The sequence below is a fragment of the Hylobates moloch genome, unplaced genomic scaffold (assembly GCF_009828535.3).
Source record: "Hylobates moloch isolate HMO894 unplaced genomic scaffold, HMol_V3 SCAFFOLD_6, whole genome shotgun sequence".
In the NCBI taxonomy this organism is placed as follows: Eukaryota; Metazoa; Chordata; class Mammalia; order Primates; family Hylobatidae; genus Hylobates; species Hylobates moloch.
The window spans coordinates 83,142,709-83,166,202 of NW_026652281.1; the positions used below are offsets into that span (position 1 = coordinate 83,142,709).

Consider the following 23,494-nt stretch of genomic DNA (forward strand, 5'->3'; position numbering starts at 1 on the left):
CAAATGACAAGATAAAATTATGATTCAGTCACTATTTATTAGTTTAAAACATGGTTTTAAAAGCTGCAAACCAAACTTTATTACACATTCTGAATCAGAAATGGGAAAACTGTGGCACAGTTCCTTTGTGCTGCAGACTCTTTGGGGGAGAAAAGTTCTGCAAAAAATAAAATAAATAAGAGTTTCCAAACTCCATTTTTAAAAAAGCTTGAGATTTCTCCTATGATTAACCTTCACCCTACAGTACTTTTTACCCAAGGCATGGTCCCTAGATCATCTTTTTAAGGTTTAGTGTCTGGGAAGTTTTCAGCAAACCCCTCTCATGCTTTTGTCCAGGTTATTTGTTTTTGTTTTGGGAAAGGTGAATATCTTCAACTGAAGATGGATTGCCTGTCCCCAAGCCTACGTGTGTTCCCTGAAGCTGAAGCTGAAGTTGTCATTCCCCCACCATTCTTCCCCAGGCCATCTCATTTTTTCTAACCCATCTTCTTCAACATCTTCTGAACTTTGCTGTTGTCAGTAGCTTCAGAATGGATAGATGCAGGGGCATCATCTCTTTAGAAAGTTTCTTCACTTCCAATCTACTCCCTACTTCCAGCTCTATCTTTATATTATAGATCCTTCAATGTCTATTCATCTTCATAGTCTGTATTCTGTAAACCGTATTTTACTTGTACTTGTATTTTCCTTGTACTTGTATTTTCTTTAATTATTTTCTTATTTCCAACTCTTTATTCTCCTTACTTACTGTTGAACCAATAAGCAATTCATCTTTCTTATGAAGGTGAAGGTGAGGTCTAACCTTCCCTGGGTCACAGCCATCACAGCTATCACTGCCAGGGTGAATGTTGAAAGGTAACACAGTCTCTCCAATTTTTACTTCATGTCTGTGCTCAAGTACATAGGGTCACATTTAGTTTTCAGCTAAGCAATCTGTTTCCCATTAATAATTGTTCCATTTTGACTGTTTTGATTTACAAGACATAACTTTGAAAGTCATGGTCAAAATAAATGTCTGCATGAAACTTACCGATGCCACCTTCAGAGATTTAAAGAGTATGCTCCAGATCATTTTCCAGTCCAATTGTAGCAGGTTTTTCATTGGTAATGATAAAGAGCGATCCTGTCTGCAACAAGGATGATCTAATGACAATTACTCTAATACAGACGGGCCAATGTCTTTTCTCATTTTCCTCCTCAGTGTCTTTTGCAGTTACATTGTCTTCACTGGTAATGTGAGGAGGGCTGCACTGGGCCTTACCAGACACTTGTGGAGCCAGAGACCATGGAAGTGCAGGCGGTGAAAGGCAACCTCGCCCAGGCTGGCTGCTGTGACCCCCACCAGGATGCCCTGTCACGCATTGCCAGGAGCCATATGGGACTGTGGGCAATGTGCAAGGGGATGGCTGATGGCCCTGCTCGATCTGCACAGCTGGAAACCAGAAAATTCCTGGGAACTATTACATCTTCCCCAGCTATGGGAATAGCTGGAGGAGTGTTGGAGAAGTCAAGGGGCCAGAAGTGCTAGGGCTGTTCCCGGGTTGAGCCAGAAACAGTGATCAAGAGTGTTTTAAATAAAGTTTACCTGTGGCTAGATAGGACCTGCCTATTACTCTTTTTTTTTCCCAGATTTATTGAACTATGATTTACACATTGAAACGTGTATATATTTAGAGTGTACAATAGAGTGCTTTGAGATATATATACATCTTTAAATTATCTCAATGAAGTTGGTTAACATATCTATCTCCACACATAGTTGCTTTATACTTTTCTGTGTGTGTGGTGAAAGCACCTGAGATCTACTTTTGAAACAAATTTCAAGTACATATTATTATTCACTGTAGTCACCATTCTGCACTTTAGGTCCCCAGCAGTTTTTCATTATATAATTGAAGGTGTGCACCGTTTGATGGATATCTTCCCACTTTCCCACTTCTTAGCCCATGGTAGCAACCATTCTACTCTCTTTTTCTTTTCTTCTTTTCTTTTCTTTTTTCTTCTTTCTTTCCCTCTCTCTTTCTTTTCTTTCTCTCTTCCTTATTCCACATAAAAATGAGATCATGTAGTATTTGTCTTTCTGTATTTCACTTAGAATCATGTCTTCAAGGTTCATCAATATTTTTGTAAAGGAAAGAATTTCATTCTTTATTAAAGCTGAATTATCTCTCTCTCACAGTTTATCCATTTATTTGTATCAGAGGAGTGCCAGTGCCCTTGATGTTACTGATTTCATGTCCCTTGGCTGTATGCTCCAAATTGGGATTAGTGGTACTTCTAGTTTAAAAATTTTAAGGAAACTCCCTACTATGTTTTTTTATAATGGCTGCCCAGTGGATATTCTCAGCAATGATGTACAAATATTCTCTTTTCTTTGCACCCTAACGCTTTTTATCTTTTGACTTTTTGATAACAACTATCCTTACACCATGATAAAATGATTATCTTATTGTGATTTTGATTTCAATTACTCTCATAATTAGTGATGTTGAGCATCTTTTTATATACATGCTGGCCATTTTATGTCTTTGGAAAAATGGCTATTTAGATGTTTTGCCCAATTAACCAGGGTATTGGTTTTTGTTTTGTTCTGCCATGCATTTTTTTTCCTTTTTTGTACTGTTTAGTATTATGTATATTTTGGATAGTAACATATTATCTTACATATGGTTTACAAATGTTTTCTCCCATCCCTTACATTGCCTACATATTTTGTTGATTGTCTCCTTTAACGTGCAGAAACCTTTTACTTGGACATAGTTCTCCTTTTTTTGCTTTTGTTGCTTGTGTTCTTTATGTAGAATCCAAAACATCATTGCCATGACCAGTGTCAATGAGCTTTTTTCCTATTTTTTAGAAGATTCATGATTTCAGTTCTTACATTTAAGTCTTTATTTTAAACTCATTTTTGTGATGATATAAGAGAAAAGTTCGCTTTTTGTGTGTGCATATCTAGTTTTTTCTACACCATTTCTTAATGTGTCTATCTTTTCCTAATTCTGTGGGATCAGGTGACTGTATATGTGTGAGTTAATTTCTGGGTCCTCTATTATGGTCCGTTGGTTTTTAGGTAGGTACTATACTATTTTGATTACTATAGCTTTGTAATATAGTTTGTAATCAGGAAGTTTGAGGTTTTCAGCGGTTTTTCTTTTCTCAATATTTGACTATTTGGGGTTTTTTGTGGCTCCATACTAATTTTACAATTGTTTGCTCTACATTTATTTTAATGGCATTAAAATTTTGATAGAAATGTCTTTAACTCTGTGATGACTTTGTGTAGTATGGAAATTTTAACAACATTAATTTTTAGAATCCATGAACACAAGATATAGTTCCTATTTTGTATTTTTCCATTTTTTATCAACATTTTATAGTTTTCAGTATGCAGATCTTTCATATTCTTGGTTACACTCATTCTATTTAATGAATTACTTCACTCTATTTGATAATATTGTAAATGGAATTGTTTTCCTCATTCCTTTTTCAGATATTTTGTTGTTAGTGTATAAAAATGCAACTAATTTTCTTGTTAATATTATATCTTGCAACTTTACTGAACTAGTTTGTTAGCTATAACAAGGTTTTGGAACAGGAATTAAAGGATATTAAAGAGTGTGTAAGCAGAAACTCAGTTGTATGTAAGAAAACCCAACTCCTCCTGAGAAAGAGAAAGAGCTGGAGTCCTCCTTTAAAAACTAGCTGCCTGTTTTTCTGTGGCTAGTGAGTCTTATCTCTCCTCCCTTCCCAGGCATGGTGAAGACCCTGTTTCCCTAGCTGTGCAGCTGCCAGGTCACTAGACAGATAAACTCAAGTTGCAAAAGTTGTTTTTCCTTGAAAAGTAAGAAATGATGTAATGCCTGTCTCAATTGAATAACTGTCTTTGTTTCTTGCTTCTGTAGTATGACTCCCCCTGCACAGCTCTCCCTCCACCCATGAAATGCTTAAAAGGTAACTTAACTCTTGGTTCAGGGCTCAGTCCTTTGGATGTCAATCTGACTGTGTTGGTGCACCTAAATAATTAACAAATATCCCCGGAACCCCATCGGTCTCTCTGATTCCTTAAAAATCCTGCCACATTTCTGGGGGCCCACCTGAGACTGGAGATGACAGATTTACTGTCTCCTTTGCCTGCAGAACTAGAGCCCCGGGGCTGAGGGAGACCAGGCATCCAAGGTGCACTGTTGGGGAGCTTCACCAGGATGGAAAGTGGCTCTCCCCACGTCCTGGCACCCTGCCCAGCAGTATGACAGAACCAGGGATGGCATTGCAGGACAATACCAGCACTTCAGGAACCATGGTAAGGAGCAAGGGCCCAAGGCAGGGAAGCCTGTCCCATAAGGATGAAGAGGAGCTTGATCACCTCCTGGTGAATGACCACGAATCCAGCCCAGAGCAGCTGGGGGGTGACAGGAGTGGCTTCCCAGTTTGGATGATCCTTGTGTTCCCACTAATGAAGTGAAAGTGCTTCACTGGATCTGGAGACAGGAAACGGAAAAAAGGAGGAAATGGGCCAATAGAGCAGCAAGTGGAGCAAGGTAGAGCTTGCTGGCAGTGTGGCAAGAGTGGCTTGCCACCCCAACTGGGAGTGTGTGGGTGCATGTAAATGCACCCAGGACATGAAAGAGGCTCATTTCATCTGATGAGAAGTCCTGGGGCAGGGAAGGTGTGTGAAAGTGTGTGAAAGAGACAATCTCAGGATAGGCCAATGCGGGTAGTGATGTAGGGAGGCACAGGTCCCTTAGTGGGACTGTATGCTCTGAGGCAACTGCAGGGGAAATCAGACCTAGGATGCTGCATAAAGCTGGTAGGACCAGTTCCACAGCCACAGTAGGCTGTGACAGGGGAAGGCACGTTCCTGCTAAGCAGCATCAGAAACTCCCATAATAGGGCCTGGGCTGCTGGAGATGATAGTGAAAATGAGAGTGAAAGTGTGCTGCAAGGGAGGAAATGGGAGGAAAAGCTTCAAAACTGACTCCTCTGGAATGCATAATAAAGAATTTCAAAAAAGGATTTAGAGGTAATTATGGGATAAAACTGGATGTTCAAAAGTTAAGGACATACTGTGAATTAGAATAGCCCTCTTTTAGTGTTGGATGGCTGGCCAAAGGCACTATAGATAGAGAAATTGGCCATGTGTTTTAAGGTGGTGACTAGGTTCGGAGGACAGCCAGGGCATTCAGATCTAGACTTTTTGTTGACTCATTGCTAAATGAATGCAGCCCTACCTAGCAGTTTATTGTAGAACACTTGCAGCTCATGCTGAGAGAAATCAGCCGCACTGGCAGCTACAGAGTTAAAAAGAAAGTCACAGAGACTTGTAGCACCACCAAGCCAAAAGCAAAAGTAAAAATCAGCTGCCCCAGAAGCTATAGAGACAAAAGAAAAGTCTCAGGAAAGGCAGAAAAACCGGTTTTGCAAGAACCACAGGAGGGAATAGAGACCCCTCCTCCCTACATTCCAATCTATCCCCCTTTACCAATGTTAACTGCCCCTAAGGAGTTAAATTCAGACAGATACAGGCTCCTAGCCTCACCACAGAAGGAGAAGTCAGAGCTCTGGGAAGTTAAAGTGAAAGGCTCGAAAAGTCAGGCAGGCCATCTCAGGTCTGGCTGTGCTCAAGTTATGCTTATGCCTCTGAAGAGGACAAAAGAATCCCCACTAGGGCCCAGATAATGCAGTCCAGTTTCAGCACCTACAAAGGTGCTGAGAAGCACTTCTGCAAAGGCTAAAGGATGGTAAAATAAAAAGGCAATCATTACAAAAAATCTCAGAGGTGCTCCAGGGTGCAGATAAAAGTTTTATGAAAGACTTCATGAGGCATTTTGGTTGTACACTTCGTTTAACCCTGGGGTTGCCAAAAATCAGTGAACAGGGAATACGGCATTTGTAAGGCAGGCCCAAGTAGATATCAGGCATAAATTGCAGAAGTTAGAAGCTCCATAAGCGTGAATGCTACTCAGCTTATTAAGGTGGCTACCAAGGTGTACATTAACTGAGATCAAGGGGCAAAGAAGGAGGCTGATTGAGGCTTAAGAAAGGCTAATTTACTAGCAGCAGCCCTTACAGGAAGAGAAACTGGCTTTGCAAGGAGGCATGGATATGGGCATGAATGCAGTCATGGAAAAGGCTAGTCTGGACGGGAGTTTGAAAGCTGGCCAAGGCTAGAGAGAGATTTGTGTGCATGGTGCAAAAGGAAAGGACATTGGAAGGATGAATATCAAAAGAATAAGGAGAATGATCAGGGCCATTGTATGAAAAAAACCACCGGCCAAGGGCTACTGCACTCAGGAGAAACCCAAGACCCCCTGCACCTGCTGTGGAAGGCAGGATATAAAATGTCAGGAAAAAAAGCTCAAATCTGCTCTAAAAGTGTCCAGTATTTAAGCTTTTATATAAGCCAAGAGGAAAGATTGCTTAACAGTGAACAAAAGCAGGCTGTTTGTGCACTGCCTAGACCAAACACCTGGTGTCAAATAAGAGAGTTCCTGAGGGCAGCAAGGTTCTGCTGCATTTAACTCCCAAATTTCTTGCTCATGGCTAAGCCATTATATGAAGCCACAAAGGGGAGGACAAAAGGAGACCCTCCTCTAGGAGGGCAACCAGGAGCATGCTTTTAAAGAAATCAAAGAAGCCTTGACTAAGGCCCTAGCTTTAGGACTGCCAGATTGAACTAACTAAGCTTTTCTTCTTGTACGTCCACAAGTGAAAGACAGGCCATAGGGGTTCTAACTCAAGCCATAAGGTCATGGCATTGCCCAGTGAAATACTTATACAGGCAATTAAATTCTGTAGCACTTGGGTGGCCTCCTTGTTTTAAAGCACTAGCTGCCACTGCCCTACTGGCACAGAAAGCTAATAAACTGATGTTAGAGACCATGAACACCCTAAATCCGGCCATCTTGTTCCTCATCGTGTCAGTGCCAGGAGGCCCCCTTCATTGCTGTGTAGATGTGGTAGATAAAGTGTCCTCAAGCCAGAGAGATTTGACAGATTGGCCCCTTGGGGACCTGGACATTGAATATTTTACTGATGGAAGCAATTTCATACTAAAGGGAGTCCAGTGAGCTAGTTATGCAGTGGTGACTTTGGGCTCAGTAGTAAAGGTGCAGTCTTTGCCTACAGAAACTTCTGCTTAGAAAGCAGAGCTAATAGCTCTGACAAGAGCTCTCTGGCTAGCAAAAGACCAGAAGACAAATATTTACACAGATTCCAAATATGCTTCTGCCATTTTGCATGTTCATGAGGCTACTTAGAAAGAAAAAAATAAAGACTTAACTGCCGGAAGTAAAGAAATAAAGTAAATGGAAGAAATTGTACAGCTCTTAAATGCTGTATAAGCCCCAAAAGAGGTGGCAGTGATGCACTGCAAGGGGCACCAAAAAGCAAGAACACTAAAGGCAAAACAAACAACAAACAAACAAAAAACTGGAAAACATAATAACAAAAATAGACACAAATATCAAAAAAGATGTGGACATAGGAGACTGGAAAGATAATAAATGGTCTCCTGAGAGAATCATTAAATACTATGGGCCAGCAAGTTGGGCACAAGATGGATGATGGGGATACTGTACCCCCATCTATATGCTCAACTGCATCATAAGTTTGCAGGCAGTCCTTGAAATTATAACCAATGAAACATCAAGGGCACTAGATTTATTGGCAATAGAAGCAACACAAATGAGGAATGCTATATATCAAAATAGGCTGGCTTTAGATTACCTCTTAGCCTCAGAAAGAGGAGCATGTGGAAAATTTAATTTAACCAACTGTTGCCTAGACATCGATTATAATAGCCAAGCTGTCATGAAAATCACAGCTAGAATATGCAAGTTGGCCCGTGTTCCAGTTCCGACTTGGTCCAGGTGGTCTCCAGATTCCTTGTATGGAGTATGGTTCTCAGCCTTTGGAGGATTCAAAACCCTCATCAGTGGGCTCTTGCTTATTCTTGACATCTGTCTCATCCTCCCTTGCCTCTTACCCCTGTTTATTAGGTGTATTCAGTCAACTATAGAGGTAATAGTGGCCCGACACACCACCACACAGTTGATGGCATTAACCAGATAGCAGCCACTGCCAGTAGAAGAAGAAGTTCATCTCCATGAGGAGGTGGCAAACAGTGGTGCTTTCTATTAACACCTCTGTTATAAAAAGCATCAAAGGAAGGAATGGAACAGAAATTAAAAGAAATTAAAGAGTGTGTAAGCAGAAACTCAGTTGTACGTAAGAATACCCAACTCCCCCCGAGAAGGAGAAAGGGCTGGAGTCCTTTAAAAACTAACTGCCTGTTTTTCTGTGGCTGGTGAGCCTTATCTCCCCTCCCTTCCCTGCCATGGTGAAGACCCTGTTTCCCTAGCTGTGTAGCTGCCAGGTCACTAAACAGATAAACTCAAGTCGCAAAACACTTTTTTCCTTGAAAAGTAAGAAATGATGTAATGCCTGTCTCAACTGAATAACTGTCTTTGTTTCTTGCTTCTGTAGTATGATTCCCCCTGCACAGATCTCCCCCCACCAACAAAATGCTTAAAAGGTAACTTAGCTCTTTGTTCAGGGCTCAGTCCTTTGGATGTTAATCCAACTGGGCCAGTGCACCTAAATAATTAATAAATATCCTCCTGAACCCCATTAGTCTCTCTGGTTCCTTAAAAATCTCGCTACAGTATTGTTGTTGTTGTTGTTGTCAGTAAAATGCTGTTTCTTTTTTCTTTTTTTTTTTGATGAAGTTTCACTCGGTTGCCCAGGCTGGAGTGCAGTTGGATGATCTCAGCTCACTGCCACCTCCACCTCCCGTGTTTAAGTGATTCTCCTGCCTCAGCCTCCCATCACCATTCCTGAATAATTTTTGTATTTTCAGTAGAGACAGGGTTTCCCCATGTTGGCCAGGCTGCCCTGGAAGTCCTGATCTCAGGTGCTAATGGTGGATATTCTTAATCCTAGTTACACTTTAAATTGATAGTTGCTGTTAACAATTCATAATTCTTTAAAATATGACCAGATGGGTTTCTGCTGACAAAAATTCAGTGGAATTCAAATGTTCCAATTTAAAATAATTTTGTCGGTTTTTCCTGGGACCCGGGAACTAGGGGGCACCCCGTGAGAGCCCACAGATTCAGGATAGCGAGGGAGAAGCGGTCAGGGAGGAGGCTGAGCATGGGAAGCAGAGTGAGGCTCCAGGGACAGTAGGAAGGAGAGTGTGTCATGTTGGAGACTCCGTGGGGAGAGGGAATAAGCCAGAAAAGAAGCAAAGTGTGGGAGTGGGCAACAGGACTGCTTCCCAGCACCGGTAGGGGACAGGGAACTTTGCTAAATCTGCAGGACCCTGGGAACACTGCGGGCACAGTGGGAGGCAGTGGAGGGGACCAGGTGGACCCCGAAGTCAATTTGGAGAAAGAGACATTTTCTGGTTCCTTGACCTCTGCCCAGCATTCTGTGGGTATGGCCCCCCAGGGCCATGGTAGGGGAGGAGGCAGCTCCCGGAGGGCTTGCAGAGCTGAGCGGCACATACCTGCTTCGCAGGGCTGGGGTGACGGTGGAAGCAAGCAATGGCTGTGGATCCCGCTGGCCCCACGGGTGGGTGCAGAGGGATGGGCAGGGCTGAGCTCATGAGGCCCAGCACCGGGGCCTGCAGGTGGCCCTATAGGAATCCACCTGCCCATGCAGTGTGCTTCCAGACCAGTGTGGACAGCACTGTGGACATGCTCTTCCCAGCTGGAGCATTTGTGAGGCTGGAATTTAAGCTCAGGCAGACAAGCAGCCAGAAGAAGGACTGGAGGAAACCCAAGTGCAAAGTCCATCCCAATGAGAGGAAGCAGAAATGCTTGGCCTGCATCAAACTTGACTCTGAGGAGAAAGTTCTGGGCAGGATGGTTCACTACCATATAGAGACACAGGCTTGGCGGGAGCCTGAGGAGCACCAGGGACCCAGTGCAACAGGGTGGATTGGGCAGTGAGGACCCTACAGCTACTGCTTCCTTGCAAAGTTTGCCTTCTTGAAGGCCCAGCCCCCAGCTGAGTCCAGCACTGAATTGCATGGCGCCTCCTGGACCACTGCTGAAACTGACCAGTGGAGGATCCCACCTCCAAGGGAGAGAACCCCACCATGTCCCTAGCTGATAAAGCTGCTCCCCCCACCCAGATAAATAAATAAATAAATATAAAATAATTTTGTTTTGTCTTTGAAAATAATGTGTATACTCTGTTTACTGGTCAACATGCTGCACATTTACCTATATGCCTAATTAGTCAAACTTTTTAATGAAGTTATTTAACATTATGACCCTTTATTATGAAACAAACAGTAAATTTTATAATGGTTTTAATATTATCTAATATGATTGAAAATATGTCAATTTGTCATTGCCAATGAATATTAGTGTTATTTTACACTGTGAGATATTCTGTCTACAAATGTCTAATGGCTTAGAATCCTGCCTTGCATAGTGTCTGTGCTAAGTGCTAACTACTCTAATTCATCAAATTATCTTTTATACCATTCTTAAAACACAATATTATTATTCCTTTATTTTTATTAAAATTATTTTTTCAGCCTAATCTAAATATTTATGAAAATTATGAAGTCTATTCCATCTGCCGTTTTGACAAAAGTCTTTTTTTCTGTTTATTAATATATTGGACAATACAAATGCAGTTTCATTACACAGACATGTTGCATAGTGATGAAGTATGGGCTTTTGTGTAAGAATCACCTGAATGGTGCTCATTGTATCAATTAGGTACTTTCTCATTTCTAACCCCCCTACCAACCTCCCATCTCTCTGAGCCTCCAGTGTCTATTTTTCCAGTCTGTATATCCAAGTGTATGAATTATTGAGCTCCCACATATAAGGGAGAAAATGTAGTATTTCTGTTTCTGAGTTATTTAATTTACAATAACGGCCTCCAGTTCCATTTATGTTGCTGCAAAAGACATGATTTTATTCTTTTTTATGGCTGAGTAGTATTCCATGGTGCAACTGTATAGCAAGATTTAAATTGACTCCATATCTTTGCTATTATGAATAGAGCTGCAGTAAACATATGGGTGTGGGTGTCTTCTTTATGTAATAAATTACTTTCCTTTGGATAGATACCTAGTAGTGGGAATGCTATATCAAATGGAAGTTCTATTTTGAGTTTTTTGAGAAATCTCCATACTGTTTTCCTTCAGGTTGTAGAAATTTACATTACCACAAACAAGGTGTAAGTATTCTCTGTTCTCTGTATCCTTGCCAATATCTGATTTTTTTTTTTGCTTTTTAATAATTAGCCATTATGAATGGTGTAAAATTGTATTTCATTGTGGTTTTTAATTGGCATTTCTCTGATCATTGGCAATTTTGAGCATTTTTTACATGCTTGTTGGCCGTCATTGTCTTCTTATTGGAAATTATCTGTTCCTGTTCTTGTCTGCTTTTTAAAGAAGTTACTTGTGAATGGCAGGTGAGGGACTGAGTCCTGGGGGATGACCTCCAAGGAGTCAAATAATGGCTGGCATCCCCTCATGCTGGAGGTGAGATTGGGCCATCCAGGTGACTCTGGATGCTTTGTCCTGGGCTCTGGGTGGCAGGCCATGGGTGGGAGCAGACACCCATGCTACAGATAGGGAGATTGGGGCACACAGCCCTGGGGTTCCAGGAGCAGTGAGGAGGCCAGGACTGGCCTGTGGGAACTTTGATGTGGGCTCTACTACTGCAGGTGTGAGCACAGCAGTGCACAGAAGCTCAGGTGGCTGCTGTGGGGCAGATAAAAGGGTTAAGCCACTGAGAGACAAAAGCTACAGCCCAGTGGGAGGAGAGGGTGGCTGTGAGAGTTGGAAAAGGGGAGCCAACAGCATTTTTGGGGGATGGGCTGTGGGTGTGAGAGAGCATTTAGGGGGATAATGTCCAGACATTCTGGCCTGGAACAATGGAAGGTGGACTTTGTCCAGCCGTGGAGAGGTCTGTAAGGGAGGTGGGGCTTCTGGTTTCACAGGAACCCAAAGATGTGCTCATGCAGATGAGGGCCCTCCTGGGATGGACATGGAAGGGGCAGCTACAACCTGGGTACAAGTGGTAGTTGTCTGAGCCCCTGGGACCTCTGGGGTGAGCAGGCAAGTCAGCGAGGAGGAAACAACCAGGGAGACAGATGTGGATGGAAAAAGGAAAATAGACCCCAGGAAAGGAGCAAACCCAAGAAGAGGATGAAAATTCCTGGCTCACCTGCCCCAAAGGCCTCTGCCCCTGTCCACATGCCTTAGTGCCCTTCCTCTGAGTCCCTGCTCACCTCTGCCTACCTGACTGTCCAGACAGGTGTGGGCTCATGCTGTGGGGGTAACTGATGGGCCACTTTCAGAACGCACAGTCTAGGAGTGGGCATCGTTGAGTGACTGTCGTGGACCAGTCCTTGGAACAGCCTCTGCTACAGCTGTTGAGCTGTCTTCACCCAGGGGCCTCCTTCCCCCACCCCTGGAGGCCTGGAGGACAGCTCAGCGCTGTGAGAGGTGCCTCCTCCCAGTGTCTCTCTGCATTGCTGTCACCTGTGCCTCAGCATCCTCCTCCGAGATGTGGGCCTATTGCTGCACATGAATGGCAAGGAGGTCACTGTGAGAAAGGGGCTCCCTCCTTTCTCCTTCCTGGGCCCCTGGTGCCTCTCTCCTGGGGGTAAGGCAGTCGAGCCTACAAATGAATTTAGGCAGGAAGGCAGCCCCACCCCAGCCCCCAGAAAGAAGAAAAACTGGTTGAGCTGTGAGGGAGGGAATGGTGACAGACCTGGACATTAGGACAAAAGAGAGCTGAGGCCTCCGGGACGCCATCCCCACCAGTGCCCGCCAGGCCCTGGAGCTCTGCAGGGGGTGGCTTAGGGGCTCAGCGGCTTGCCAGCCAAGGCTTCTCAGCTACTTCTGAGGCTCCCAGCTCTGCAAGGGCCTGGGTTTCCCCTCCTGGTAAACTGCTCTCAATGCCTGTCCTGGCTTGTTCACTTAGCTGGGTTACATGCTGTGCCTCCTTCCTGGTGGGGGCCCTCCCTGTGTGCCTCCCTGCATGGGTCGGGGCTCCCATGGAGACTCCCTTATGCCCTGAGGCTTTCAGGCCAGGATGAAGCACCCCGACATCTCAACAAGAAAAGCTACTTGGGGGAAGCAGAGGGAATGGGAGGAGACACATGGCCAAGCTGTGAGCATGACTGGGGGGGACATTGTGTTGAAGCTCCTGGGAGCCTCATTCATCCCAGGCAGGGGTCCTTGAAAGGCCAACACTCTTCGTGCTTAGGAGGGAAAACTGAGGCTGCGTGTGGGCAGGAATGGCCTTGGACTGGGGGTCTGGTCAGATGGGCCTCTGCTCCTCACCTGAGCTATGGCCTTCACGTGCACTTCCATGAGCAGAGGCCCCTTACTGGACTTGGCCCCGGTGGATAGACAGGAAACTGCCAGCCATGCTGTCCACCCAAACCAACTTTGGCTGCCTGGCTACTGGCAACCGCATTCTCTCCATCTCCTGGCTGTAGAACCACAAGAGTTCCAAGTAGAGCATCATATCAGGACATTGAAGTGGGCCTGGAAGTTGATGGCAGTGTGGCCTGTATGTGGAAGTTGGGACCTGTCCCTGGCTCACCCACCATTCCACCTGGAGCTGTGGCAACAGCAGTAGAGCCTGGTCATGGAGTGTGGTGCCATCACATTGCTGTCTCTTCACCTCTGTGATGGAGAACAAGTGCAGCAGCCTTCAGCAGACATGCACGCTGGACAGCTGGGTGAGGGCTGTGGCCTGTGGGCAGGGGGCAGGAAGGTGGGCAGCCTCTGAGCTCAATATGCTCTCCTGAACATCCCATTCAAACCACAGGGCCTCTGGCCAACCAGACGCCACAAGGTGGAGTTCCACTGCAAAGTGTACAGCAACTTAGTACGTGGAGGTGAACGGCAGCAAGATGGGTGTCAATGGCATGCCCTATGTCACCATGCTCAGGGGCGATGGTGCTGCTTGCCAGGAGCATGGGGATGGTAAGCCTGGCACTCCACTTTACTGAACTCTACTATCATTATGGAAGTTTTGGAATAGCTTATGAAAGACAGAATCATGTCATCAGCCAGGAGGCAAAATCCTCTAAAGTCAGCAGTTTTCCTGCATATGAACTTGGTGCTGGTTCTACTTAGAATCTGCTATGAACGAGTGTCTAAAATGAGAGGTAGTTTTTCCTAAAGTAAGATTATATGAGTCACTTGATAAAAGTGGGAAGCACTCTTATGAGTATTACCCTTCATAATTCATGCAAAAAATTTGCTTCTGTCTCTGCAACTTAATGTTCTCTAAATTCCTACAATGAGTAAAAACCTCATTGGTAAGCTTATAATCAATTTCATATATTTAACAATTTGGATTTTATCTGAAGATCCATTAAAAAATATGAAACAAAATCTATTTGATTTATAGTACATGTAAAATAGAAAAATTAGGATAGGGTTTTCTGGACACATAGAATTAATTTGCTTTATATTTTGTATATGAGTTTTAACCCAACTTTTATTTATTAAAATACAAATAATGCTAAAATATATTTTATTTTATTGTATGGAGTTTAAATTGATACAATTGATAATGTAATAATATTAGCTAAATGAACATTGATGCCTACTTTTTTCAGTTTTTAAAAAGTTTATTTTAAGAACTTTTCTCAGTTTAAAATTACATTTGATTAAATATACTCCTAAATATTTCTTTCTTTTTCATACACATACAAATGGAATTGTCTTCTTAATTTTATTTTCAGGTTTATCATTATTAGTACATAAATGTAAAATTGAACTTTGTATATTGATTTTGTATCTTATGACCTTGCTGAACTCATTTATTAGTGTTAGTGGGTTTTAATTAATTTCTTATAAACTTTTATATTCAAGTTTATGTCCTCTGCAATGATAGACAATTCTAAGCTCTTATTTTCCCACATGGCTGATTTTGTTTATCTTTCTTATATAATTTCATGGGATGTTAACATTTTTGTCTTGTTCTCAAATGTCAAGACACAACAACCAGTATTTTATTATTATGGGGTTAGCCATGAGTTTTTCATTGATGCCCTAGAAAGTTTCCTTGTACTCCTCCTTTCTAGGGAGATTAATTGTGAATAAATATTGGATTGGTCAAACGCTCTATGGGTCTGTTGCAGGGATCTTTCTGTTACTTTGCTTTATCTATTACTTTGTGTAATGCATTGATTGATTATTAGATAAGTCAACATTGCATTTGTGAAATAATACCACTTGGTCTTAGTGTACAATTATTTTGATATGTTCTTGATTCATTTCTTTCTTTTTTTGAGAATTTCTCTATGTATTTATCAGGGAAATTCATCCATATTCATATTTACCTGTGATGCTTTTGTCTGGCTTTAGTATGAGGGTAATACTGACCTCATAGAAAAAAATTAGGTAGTGTTCCCAATAACTGTCTTGTATTTTCTGGAAAGGTTTGTGATGAGTTGGTATTAATTTTTCACTAAATTTTAGTAGAATTTACCAGTTAAGCCATGTGACTATGGGCTTGTCTTTTTGTGATATTTTTAATTAAGTAAATCTCTTTACTTGTTATATGTGTATTCATATATTCTGTTTCTTCTTGGATTTACTTTTATAATTGGTACCTATTGAGGTAGTTATTTATAAATTTTAGTATTTCATGTTTTTAGGTTTTCTAGATAGTTGACATGGAAAATTCAGAAAGTTAAATGTAGGAGAATGTTTAATGCAGGAGAATGAGGGTACAGTGTCATCAATAATACTTGAAGTTTCCTCTATTGTCAAGAATGATATGATCATAACTGTCATGGTTAATTTTTATTGTATAAGCCAAATATGAAGGCAGAAGGAAAGGGACATCCATCACTCAATCACAAACCAGTGTACTCATTGAAGCCTGTGAGAAGAGTCCTCAAAAGTTTCCAGGGGAAATCCATTCCTGGAATCACCATTAGAGAGAAACTTGCTAAGCAGACAGGCATTCCAGAGTCCAAAATTTACATTTGGTTTCAGAACAAAAGACCTCAGCTCACAGGCCACAGCAGAAGGCGGCTTGGGAATTCCCTGGCACCAGGTCCTAGACCAAGACCTCATCTGACTCTTTGGCTGGAACAAAACACGTGCACTGCCCCAGGCAGGTCCCATCCTCTTCCTGCCTCGTATTCTTTCACCAGCCACCTGTCATTTGTACCAGCTCTTCCTCCATCTCCCACATCCTATGATCCTTTGGATCCCTCTGCAGGCTGCATGAGCCAGGCACCAAGGGTCATGATGCTCACACCACTCTGACTGTGCAGATGGGAGCGATCTCCCAAACTCTCTGGCACTTAGGAGTCATGTGTCTATGGTACCAACTCTTGGAGTAGGGGATTTCCCATACACAGACTTGTTTCTGGCCTCTGTGTGAGGGAAAATATCAGGATGACAAGAAAAATGAGAAACTGGCCTGGAAGTTCTGGCTTAAAGGCAAGTCTCAGCATGGTTATCCTTAGCCACAATTTAAGGACCTGGATCAAGAAGACATATCCCACCTACAACATTGATGTGGCTTGGGCAAGCAGTCCCAGGATGTCATCATTCAATGGGAACCTGGAGCAGGAGCACCTTAGCAGCCCATGTACACTGAGTCTCCCCTGTGACACAAGCCAAGAAGGAGCCATCCCATCTGCTGAAGCAACCAAACTAGCCATCTGCATGATCTCCTACCAACCTCAGAGTTTCAGGAAAAGGCACAATCTCTTCTGAATGCAGATCCACAGGAGGAGGACCCTCCATGATCTGAATCACCACTCAGTGAGAAAGAATTTCAGACTCGGCTTAACAGGCTGCAGAGCTCACCAGGAGATCAGCTTTAGCAGGCAGGCATCCTTCTCATCATTGCCTTCCAGGACTCTTTTCCTTGGACACAAACAGTAAAATGCCAAGAAGAAGGGACTAGGAACACATTGTGGTCAGAAGCAAAGCTGATGCAAGAAGCAGCGCAACCACTTGGAGATCCGAAGGGAGCATTTTGCCTCTCTCCTGTGGGCATCCCTCAACTTCTGTCCTCACTTCCTAAACTCAGTGATGATTTCTGAATTCCATCCTGCCTCTGGAGACTGCATGGGTTCCAGGCAATGAAGAGCTTCGCTGAATCCTGATGCAGCAAAGCATTCTCGTGACAAACATGACCTCTTCCCTTTGACCATCAGCTCCGGGGCCATCTGGACAGTGCACAAACTAGAAACCCACTAAGGGGAGGAGAGTAGCTCTAACGGGGACACATCCCCACTTCTTTCCCTTCTAGCAAGTTTGAAAGGCAACCGTAAATGCAGGTGGATATGTAGAAAATGAGGGCATGCTATAACTTCACATCACATGAGTTTATGACCAGGGGTTTTTAATCTTAGTTCTGAGAGCTGTACATGGGAAATGAAAGTTTTTCCACTAAGCATCTATCAGTGACTGATTGCACAAGCTTATCTCCATCATACTAAGGTGTCTTCATTGAGAATTTTCCCATTGAACAAATAAACATAGAGATAGTGACAGGTAGGCTGGGCATGGTGGCTCATACCAGTTATCTCAACATTTTGCGAGGCTAAAGCGGACAGGTCTGTTGAGGCCAGGATGGTGAAACTCTGTCTCTACTTAAAACACAAAAAACAGCTGATGATGCATGCCTGTAATTCCAGCTACTCGAGTGGCTGATGCATGAGAATCTCTTGAATTCAGGAGGCAGAGGCTGCAGTGTGCTGAGATTTTGCAACTGTACCCCAGCTTGGGCAATAAAGCAAGAATCTGTCTCAAAAATTAAAAAAAAAAAATGTGAGAGAAATGGTTAAAAAAAAAAAGCACTATGAAAAATCATTGAACAAAGTGTAAGGATGTTAACCTTCCCACATTGTTGAACTTTTATATATATTTACATGCATATCTACACACAAAGCTGATCTCCTTACATGTTAAATCAGTTACATGTTGAATAAAAAAAAAGGAATTATTTTCTATGTTTTAACACTGAAGAGGGGTGCACATGGTCCAGGCATGTCCTGTTGGAGTTGAATGGGGCCTGTTCTGGGAAAGGGGAAAAGGCAGAGTGAGGCCCTGGTGCACTTAGGTGGGATAAGTTGGGACCATAGAGAGGCAGTCAGGGCCTGGCCCCAGCAACACTGAGGCTCATGGGGGCTTCTGGAGGAGAAGGAAATAGTCCAGAGTGCTGAAGGCTAAACCACCCTGTAACAGCAAAGATCGGGCAAGATCGTGCTGCATCTCAGCATCCCTGCCAGCCAGACCTAACTAGACCCTGTATTAAAGACACCTGGGGTGGACAGGTGTGAGCTGCCAGGCTGCAAAGAGCCCCAGAAGGAGGTCTGCCCTGGGGCAAGGGTCCAGACCATTATGGCCAAGTTGATTTTAAAAAGCCCTATCTCCTCTGTTCTCAGAGGCTCAGGCTGGTGGAGAACAGATACAAATTGAACTGGGCATATGCCCAGTAATGGGATTACTGGGTCAAATGTTATTTCTGGTTCTAAATCCTTGAGGAATCACCACACTGTGTTCCACAATGGCTGAACTAATTTACACTTCCACCAACAGTGTAAAAGCATTCCTATTTCTCCACATCCTTGCCAGCATCTGTTGTTTCCTCCATATGTTCTTTGTCTTCTGCTACCAGGGTGGATATGGAAGGACCATTAGGTGGGGGCGGGGCTAGGCGTGCCTGAGCTCAGAGTCTCCTTGGGTGGGTCTTGCTTTGGCTGCTGTAGGGGATGGAGATGAGATTCCCAGGTCACTGTATGGTATGAGACCACCACTTCTCCTGTTGTCCTTCTCAATTTCTCCCCAACCTCTGCTTTTCCCTCGTTTATAAGACAGGAGAAAAGGGAGAAAGCAAAAAGTTGGAAAGAAACAGAAGTAAGATAAATAGCTAGACGACCTTGGCACCACCACCTGGCCCTGGTGGTTAAAATAATAATAATGTTAACCCCTGACCAAAACTACTGATGTTATCTGTAAATTCCAGACATTGAATGAGAAAGCACTGTAAAACTTTTTGTTCTGTTAGCTGATGTATCTAGCCCCCAGTCATGTTCCTCACGCTTACTTCATCTATTATGACTCTTTCTCGCAGACCCCTTAGAATTGTAAGCCCTTAAGAGGGCTAGGAATTTCTTTTTCGGGGAGCTCAGCTCTTATGACACGAGTCTGCCGACGCTCCCGGCCAAATAAAAAAAACCCCTTCCTTCTTTAATCCGGTGTCTGAGGAGTTTTGTCTGTGACTCATCCTGCTACACTGGAGTTGTGTACCTAGAAGGATTATGGTTGCCTCTGCTGAGTCATGAAGGTTGTCAGGGAAGTGGGGGAAAGCCGGAAGTCTCAGGCCTCACCTAGCTTCCACACACTGAAAGGCTGGTCTCCCTCCCACAATGCCCCTTGCAATAGCCCCGAGTCTGTTTCCAGACTGAAGGTGAATCTGGCTTGAAAACTTACCTGAGGCTTTCTGCCTCCCGACTGACAAAGAAATGGGCTTCAGTTCTTACGCCGCCGGTGAAGTCTGCAAGCCGGATTCATGCCCTCTCCTGAGTTCTGGCCAGGAGGCTTCTCGCCCCATTCAATTTTTTACAAAGTTCAGCTAGAGAAGTCCTTCTCCCTGTGAAGTTTTACCCCCTGATCCTCTGGCCACCCTCCTCATGGAAGCCTGTGGTGCCAGGCAGGAATGGGCTACCTGGGGATCCAGCGGCCTTCCGGTGCCTTTCTGCTACTTCCTCTACTCCTGTATGTCTCTCAGCTCGGCTCTCTAACTTGACTCAGCTCCAGGTAAAGTCAGGAACTTCTCCCACAAACAGACTTTCAGCTTCTCCGGTAGGGGTGTGTGTTCAGGAGACGAGGATCTCCCTTTCCCATTTCCGTGGTTAGGGGATTTAAAATATTTGGGGTGTCTCCTAGGTCCTGCAAGAGCAGTCTGCTTCCTTCGGAGGGTCTGTGGGTCCTGTCAGGATTGCTGGTCTGTTCTTGCAGTCCACCTGGAGCTAAAACTCACAGTGCAAGCCTCCACATGCTGCTCTGTCCAGAGCTGCAATCTAGTTCTGCTTCCTGTCTGTCATAATCCCTCATGACCCTTGAGCTTTTTTTTTTCATGTGATTGTTGGCAGCATGTATGTCTTCTTTTGAGAAGTGTCTGTTCATGTCTTTGTCTACTTTTTAAAGGTTTTTTTTTTTTGTAAATTTGTTTAAGTTCCTTGTAGATGCTGTATATTGGATCTTTGTCGAACGCATAGCTTGCAAAAATTTTCTCCCATTCTGCAGGTTGTCTTTTTACTCTGTTAATAATTTCTTTTGCTGCCCAGAAGTTCTTTAGTTTAATTACATCCCATTCATCAATTTTTTCTTTTGTCACAATTGCTTTTGGTGTCATTGTTATAAAATCTTCGCCTGTGCCTATGTCCTGAATGGTATTGCCTATGTTGTCTTCCAGGGTTTTTATAGTTTTGTGTTTCAGATTTAAGTCTTTAATCCATTTAATCCTGTATATGAAGACCGATCTTTATGTTTACAAATTCTTTCATCTTCTTAATCTAGTCTATTGTTGAGGTTCTCAAATTGTATTATTTATTTTATTTATTGAATTATTCAATTTCAGCTGTTAAATTCCTTTTCACTCATTTTATGGATTTGTTTGATTGAAATCTATTGCTGGAGAATTATTGTTTTTCCTTCAGAGATGCTATGTTTCCTTGCTCTTTTATGTTTCTTATGTCCTTACATTAATATTTGAATATGGGGTAAAACAGTGTCTTCTTCTAATTTTATAGATTGGCTTTGGTAGTAAAAGACTGACTCCTGTAGCTGTATCTATACTGTTGAATCAGTAAGACACTTTGCCTTTATTTCTGGGTTGGTTCAGTAGTTTAGACTTCTATGATTTCTTCAGCTATAATCAGCATCACTGATGTCTGTGAGCTCCTCAGTGTCTTAGCCTTCATTGTTAATGGAGGCTGTGGTGAGATTTTGCTGAGGAAACACATGCCAGGCAGTTTGGTCCTTGGGCACAAGTTGTGTTGGTCTTTGAACTCCTGGGTGATGTACGTGGGCACTAGTGGTTGAAGTTTCAGGCAGGCCATCCTTGGGCCTTCAGGTGGCTTTTATTTTTTTGAGATGGAGTTTTGCTCTTGTTGCCCAGGCTGGAGTGCAATTGCTTGATCTCAGATCACTGCAACCTCTGCCTCCTGGGTTCAAGAAATTCTCCTGCCTCAGCTTCCCAAGTAGCTGGGATTACAAGCGTGCACTTCCACGCCTGGCTAATTTTGTATTTTTTTTTTTTTTTTTTTTTTAGTAGAGATGGAGTTTCTCCATGTTGGTCAGGCTAGTCTTGAACTCCCGACCTCAGGTGATACACCCCCCTCTCAGCCTCCCTAGTGAATGGCACTGCCAGTTCCCTGGAGTGTAGGACACTTTGTAGGCTAGAGTGATGGGGACCAGGCTACTGGTGAGTTCAGCTGGTGTTGTGATGCCGCAGCCCTCTGGATGGACATGAGGGAACGTCATTGGGGGTCCAGAGATGTGGAGATGCAGGGGTTGTTGGGCCCCAGGGCAGGATGTAGTCTGTTGGGGGCTGGGCTCTCAAAATGGCACTGTGCCACAGCTGCCTGTGTCTGGGGGCGGATGCAAATGATCCAGTGCCAACTCCTTCTCTGGGACAATGCCCATCACATGGACTCCAGGCAGCTCCCTATAGTAGTCTCAGGGCCTGCGAGGGCTGAGAGACTCTCCCATGGCTAGGATTGCAGCGTCCACGGTGGGAATATGGACCACTGGGGCTCTCTTTCTTACCTTTTTGCTACACTGGAGAGTTTGTCCTGGCTTTAAGCTGATTCTGGCTGGGCTGCTGTTTCACTTTCCTTTCCTTCCATACCTTGTCACTTTGCTGCTGAATTCTAGTGCCCTCTTTCATGCCCCATTCAAGGTATGATTATCTACTTGCTGTTTTTGTCTTTCTTTGTGGAGGACACAGTGCCTGATGCCTCTAGTCAGCCATCTTGAAGTCCACCTCCTAGCAATGAGAGGATAATATTCTATGTGATGGCTTTAATACACGTGTCCAAACTGCTTCTTTTCTAGGGAAGCACTTACTCCAAGAAATAAATGTTATATAGTGCAAAAATATATTAAAGGGTCAGTTGGTGATGTAATTTCAAGAGTAGCACTGAGGAAAACTTGGGACTTCCACAGAGTTGAGTTGGTTGGAATATATCTCAGTCTCTGAGATTTTGAACCGAATGTTTTGAACTTTTTGAGATTTCAAGTAGCCCATGTGACATAACTTAACATTCTTTCTTGGCCAAATCAGGCATAGTGAAAAATAAAATCCAGCTAATATACTTTTAAATGTCTTGATTCTATACTCTTTCAATGACCAAGGGGAGGCTCCCCACTGCTTTACACAAAAAAGAAAACTCTATGAACAAGAATATCTTCACACAAAGCAAATAAAATTATGTCTAGATGGAGCAAAATGGTGACAAGTGGGAAAAGCACTCAGTGGCTGTGGTAGGCAGAATAATGTCCCCTCTGTCTCGCACCAAAACTATCCACATTCTAACTCCTGGGTCCTGTGAATGTGTCACCTTATAAGGCAAAGGGGAATTGAGGTTTCATGTGAAATTAAGGCTGTTAATCAGCTGACCTTAAAATAGGGAGAGTATCTTAGATTATCCAGGTGGGCCCAATGTAATCATGAGTCCTAAAAGATGGAAGAGTGGGGAGAAGATAAATTCAGAATGATGGAGTGTGAGGACTCAATTCTCCATTGCTGGCTTTGAAAATGGATGAAGGAAGCTATGGTGCACAGGAGTAACCTGCCATTGCTGGGATAAAGGTGCAGGAAGAAATCTGCAGAGCTTCCAGAAGAAAGCTCAGCCCTGATGACACCTTGATGTTGGCCCACTGAGATCCAACTGAAAGCTGCAACCTATAGAACAGTCAGATAATATATTTGTGTTGCTTTAAGCCAATAAGTTTGTTGTAATTTGTGATAGCAGCCATAGGAAGCCAATGCAGTGTTTTAAAAGAAGGAAGAAAATGCTGAATGATTATGCCCAGTGAAAGTTGAGAACTAAAGGAGTTCCCTGAACCTCAGCCAGGCATACATGTCTGGGAATTGCCTTTGAAAAAGTTGCTGAAGAAATTGCCTTTAATCTGAGTGCACCTCTTTTTATAATTTAAATTTTTGATGAAGTCTGGTTGATGTGGGAATACGTGATTGTGCAATTTTCCCATGTGCTGCACCTTTATCAGGGAGAGACAGACCCCTGCAAGGTTACATGCAATAGGATGGTGCATTTTCCCAGTAAAAAGGGGGAGTAGGTTTCCCATATGCAGGGTGAAGGGTTGCAGCGCTAGACAAAAGCAATAGGTATGGTGAAACTTCCCCTACCCTGCTGTAAGTCATTTTCAACTAAGAGCTCATCTAGATGCAACAGAAGGATACTGGAAACCAAACAGTAATTATGTCATAACATTCAA

General features: G+C 43.3%; 1 pseudogene; it reads right to left on the reverse strand.

Annotated features, from left to right (window-relative positions):
- Positions 1-233: 233 nt before the first annotated feature.
- Positions 234-6,913, reverse strand: LOC116470582 (angiogenic factor with G patch and FHA domains 1-like; annotated as a pseudogene).
- Positions 6,914-23,494: the final 16,581 nt, after the last annotated feature.